Raw genomic sequence first — 6,000 nt, 5'->3', positions numbered from 1 at the left:
GAGTCAGTTTGCTAAATCTTGCAGTATGAAAGACTTCCCTTTTCATTATGACAATCAATCATTATGACGGTGCAGATTTGCTTTCACAATACGACCGTTGACTTATTATCACAGACTTACAATGACAAATAGTGCACATCAGTCGATGTATTTATTTATTCAGATAACTTTCACTTAGCGATGTCCTTGTACAGTATGGGCGACGTAAGAATATTTTGAGAAACAGTCAGAAATTGTATACTGCTCTATCTTACTTTAATTATCATTGTACTTTACTACAACGGATTTTTGCGAATACTGTGTTTTGCCCTTGGGCTTTGATATTATTGTTCTTGATTTTGTCTTTTAGATCTGTGATTTTGTGACTTTTTGTTTTTTTGTTTTTTCTTATTTCTCTGCTATTATGACGCACAGTAGGTTTGTCAGCAAATCAAGCACTATGATGAATTCTCAAAAATCTGATTTGCAAAATGCAGCCGACAGCAACATTACCTTTGTCGCTCATTCTGTTGCTACTAATGCTGTCCACAGCCCACCCGGCTAGCCGCGCGGCCTGACGCGCCGCTTCCCGAGCGGGAAGGCGCGCCGGTCCCCGGCGCCAATCCACTCGGCGGATTAGTGTCGAGGTTCGGTGTGGTGGCCAGCCTGTGGATGGTTTTTAAGGCGGTTTTCCATCTGCCTCGGCGAATGCGGGCTGGTTCCCCTTACTCTGCCTCAGTTACACTATGTCGGCGATTGCTGTGCAAACACAGCCTCTACGAACGCGTACACCATGATTACTGTACGATAGAAACATTTGGTGTACACGTGTCTGGTATGAGACGTTCCCGGAGGAGGAGGGCAGGGGTCCACTAGGGGCCGAACCGCACAATAACCCTGGGTTCGGTGTGGGGCGGCGGTGGGGTGGGTGGACTGCTGTGGCCCGTTGTGAACCGCTGAGGGCTACGGCGGGACGAAGCCTCTCCGTCGTTTCCGGGTCCCTGGTTTAATACACAGTACACAGTACTAACCATATTTCTGACATAACAATGCGAGATGCTGTGTCTTTGCAACAGGATAGTCAAATCACGAACATAGTAGACGCTCTTCATACTGACAAGACTCAGCATTCAGATAACAAAGTTTGTGGTGATTCTGATATTTTATTTTCTGAGAATACTAATATCACACATATAACTACGGAAGATTCACTACCTTTGCGAAAATCCGACACCCAGCCTTTTCGGAATTTTTCCGACACTACTGTTACGCAACAGCTTCATTTGACTACACTCAGTATGAATTTCCTGCCACAACCTCAGTTCGATAGTTTCAGTTCTTAGGTGAAATGCAAAGACAGAATAATCAACGTTTTGATGAACAATTCACTCGTGTTGACGAACTTAAAAATAGGAATAACGAACTTAAAGAAGACAACAAGAGACAAAATTTTATTGATTGGCGACTCCATGTCGTCCTGTGCACCACGACCAGGTAACAGGTATACTTGAAAAAAGAGACAGCATTGGTCGTATATTTTTCTATTGCAAAATCGATTTTCTGTCACTGAGTGACCATCTTCAGTGCTAGAAGTTAAAATTTTTTTCACATTACGATCAGAGAGTACAACATAGACAATCACAATTATATCTGCATATGAACATAACACTTGTTAAAACAAACCTATATTGTATAACAAATTGGGATGCACTGTTGTTACTAGGCTTACGGCAATCACATAGACTGAGGTCGCTGTTTACCTGCACTTGCTCAGCAGACCTCGGTGTGACGGGGCTTGACACGCCCTCTATGTGACATGTGTCACGTGAAGACATAGTGTTATTGATTTTACGAATTATTAACACTAAATGAATCTTGTACTTTTGTGAATTAAAATTTAAAATGTGCGTACAACACATAGCAGACGCAGGAGAACATCTAAAATACATTGGCATATTGTTCTTTCTTAAAAAACGTAACACCCACCATCTGGCGTGGGAAGTCAAAAGTACAACGTTCGTAATTTATGTAACAAACGTTAATACTAAGGAGTCAAAATATAAAGATAATAACGGTAATACCAAGGAGTCAAATATATAAAAAATAATCACAGTACGAAACTGCCGTTACTTAATAATTAAAATGCTGTACAAATGTAAGGTGCGAACAAGTAGTATACATCAATCATCGAGAAACCATCATAAGGAAGGACAAGTAATAGTGTCACTTATATCAAAATGTACATTGTACTTTAGAGAAACTATCTTAACACATTGACACACATGTTTTCAGTTTGTTTTAATAACATTACTAATTTCGGTTTTTTAAATGATGCTTCTTTCTTTTTGTTCTGTAATTTACAGAACTTATGGACGCCTACTGAACATAATTTACGACAGTCGACATCTCGTAGGCGTTGACACAAAGTAATACAAACCGGTTATCACTTTACGTAATTATTTTTAATGTATGTTAACAATTCTTTTGCTATTTGAATAAGTACAGGATATCGTGCATAGTCTATGTTTAATTTCTCTAAAGTACAATGTACATTTTGATATAAGTGACACTATTACTTGTCCTTCCTTATGATGGTTTCTCGATGATTGATGTATACTACTTGTTCGCACCTTACATTTGTACAGCATTTTAATTATTAAGTAACGGCAGTTTCGTACTGTGATTATTTTTTATATATTTGACTCCTTGGTATTACCGTTATTATCTTTATATTTTGACTCCTTAGTATTAACGTTTGTTACATAAATTACGAACGTTGTACTTTCGACTTCCCACGCCAGATGGTGGGTGTTACGTTTTTTAAGAAAGAACAATATGCCAATGTATTTTAGATGTTCTCCTGCGTCTGCTATGTGTTGTACGCACATTTTAAATTTTAATTCACAAAAGTACAAGATTCATTTAGTGTTAATAATTCGTAAAATCAATAACACTATGTCTTCACGTGACACATGTCACATAGAGGGCGTGTCAAGCCCCGTCACACCGAGGTCTGCTGAGCAAGTGCAGGTAAACAGCGACCTCAGTCTATGTGATTGCCGTAAGCCTAGTAACAACAGTGCATCCCAATTTGTTATACAATATAGGTTTGTTTTAACAAGTGTTATGTTCATATGCAGATATAATTGTGATTGTCTATGTTGTACTCTCTGATCGTAATGTGAAAAAAATTTTAACTTCTAGCACTGAAGATGGTCACTCAGTGACAGAAAATCGATTTTGCAATAGAAAAATATACGACCAATGCTGTCTCTTTTTTCAAGTATACCTGTTACCTGGTCGTGGTGCACAGGACGACATGGAGTCGCCAATCAATAAAATTTTGCCTAGCTGGGCTTGTGCAGCGTATTATAAATACAAGAAGTTAAAAATCAAGCTGGCGATCACAAGTCAACATATCCAGTTCAACAAAGAGTGTATTAAGAAAAATGTTACCCCACGGTATGTACAGAGTTATTTTAATATACGACGACAAATGTGTGCAGTGACAATGAAAAAATGCGAACTGGTTTTGATGAGAAGTGAAATTAGGAAACTGTTTTTAAAAAAAAGTGTTATTAATTCACAACTGTTCGAAGCACACATCAATTTGGGTGAACTTGTCTCTCCTTTAATTTTAGATTTGCTACTCTCAAGAGTAAATGAGATTGTGTATAATGTAGTTAGTAAAGTAAGAGCTAAACATGTCAAAAAAATAGCTAAGCTAATGGGACAAGGGAAAGGACAAATGTTAAATGGCGAACAAAAATATAACTTCTATCCTAGAGTTAAAAATTTAACGGATATAGTATTTAATCAGGAAGAAAAGGAACTTTTGAATAAAGGTTTAAAGTACAACATACATAAACAATTAGATAGGAGGGCAATTAAGAATACACTAGTGCAGGTAAAATTTGGGATGGATAGTTGTAAAATAAATAAGGTAGAACAGAATAAAATGGCTGTAGCGGTAGAAAAGCTATTAAAGAACGAGGTAGAAAAAGAAAATAACCAAAATAGGAGGGACCATTTGACAGTAAAAAGTGTGAATAATAAATTACAAGAAAGTAATGCAATTGTCACAAAGGCAGACAAAGGGAATTCTGTTATTATTGTTACAAAAGAAATGTATGTAGAAAAAACTTTACAATTTTTTCAAGAAAACGGTATTACATCAATTGCGAGAGACCCAACGAATGAGATCCAAAGAAAGTTAAATGAAAAACTTAAATCACTTTCAAATATAATAACCCCTCGTGAGATACAGTATCTCAAGATAATGAATCCAAAAATTCCTAAGTTACGATCACAATTCAAGGTTCATAAGCAATCTAATCCCGTTAGACCGATAGTTGATGGGAGAGGGGGTCCGTTGGTGAATGTTGCGAAAAAATGTCTAACTATTTTGAATAAGCATTATAAATTTGTGCAACAGTTCTCGGTTAAAAATAGTACCCAATTAGTAGAGAAAATAAAAGATATACCTATTACAGACACTATGACGTTTCTTTCGCTAGACATTGTCAATTTATATACGAATATCCCGATTGACGAAACAATACAAATTATTGACGCTAATTTCAAAAACCACAGTAATATGTCCAGCGTGGAAATAAACGAGTTCATAGAATTATTATCATTCTGCTTAAAATATAACTACTTCACATTTAACGATAAAGTTTATGTCCAAAAAGACGGACTCAGCATGGGAAACTCTGTATCAGGGATTATGGCAGATATCTTTATTAACTATCTGGAATTGAAATTACTAAAAGATTTTCCAACAGTAGCTAAAAAGATCGTATACTACTATAGATATGTAGACGACACGCTATTGCTTATTAATGGTAGTCAATCTGATATTGACGAAGTCGTCAGTACGTTTAATAGCTTACACAACAAAATTGCTTTCACAGTCGAAAAAGAACAGAATGGAGTCATTAATTTTTTAGACCTAACCATTGGAAGGGAAAATGGAAAACATACATTTGACATTTACAGAAAATCAACATTCACAGATATCATCTTAGATTATCGTTCACAACACCCAGACCAACACAAAAAAGCGTTCTTCCACTTTGCATTTCATCGTATGTTCCGATTACCATTATCTAAGGAAAACCATGAGAAAGAGTTAAACATAGTTAAACAAATTGCAATAAATAATAATTACCCGATGAAATATGTCATGAACATTTATGAGATGACATCCAAAAAATATAGTAAAGACAATTTAAGGCGGAATGAGACAAGCGAAACTAAAAATCAAAAATTTATCACATTGCCTTTCTATGGTCCCATTAGCAATAAAATTGCCAGTGTATTCAAGAAGAGAAATATTAATGTAGGTTTCTCGACGGCGAACAGACTGGGCGTGCTTTTAAGGAATAACATTCATGAACGCAAAGTCTTACATGAATCAGGTGTTTACAAACTTGTGTGTGCCACGTGTAATGCAAGTTACATAGGGCAAACAGGACGAAAATTAGAAACAAGGTTCCGTGAGCACGTTGCACTTGAGAGGAAAGATATTGCTGAAAAATCGAATTTCGCAGCCCATCTGGTAGCAACTGGTCATACAACTCCAGATTTGACATCGCAATTGAAATTGTTGCACAAGGGTAAAAAAGGTCGCCTTCTCGACCTTATGGAAGAGATGGAGATCTTTTTTCATAATAAAGCTCCAGATATCACGCTGCTCAACGAGCAAACGATATCGAGAAGCACACATTTTTGGGAATGCTTCTCCGATTTACTATGAAATAAATTCAACTTGTGGTCATTCATCACAATTTGCAATTCATAGTCAGCTGCTTGTTACCCCTTATATACAACGCCTCAGTCATAGTCGCTACGAGAACACGTATAATGGCCGCTATTTCAACTATCTTAACACATTGACACACATGTTTTCAGTTTGTTTTAATAACATTACTAATTTCGGTTTTTTAAATGATGCTTCTTTCTTTTTGTTCTGTAATTTACAGAACTTATGGACGCCTACTGAACATAATTTACGAC

Source organism: Schistocerca cancellata, chromosome 11 (genome assembly GCF_023864275.1).
Source record: "Schistocerca cancellata isolate TAMUIC-IGC-003103 chromosome 11, iqSchCanc2.1, whole genome shotgun sequence".
Lineage (NCBI taxonomy): Eukaryota > Metazoa > Arthropoda > Insecta > Orthoptera > Acrididae > Schistocerca > Schistocerca cancellata.
The sequence above is the reverse complement of the archived record's forward strand: the minus strand, read 5'-3'. Positions refer to the sequence as shown.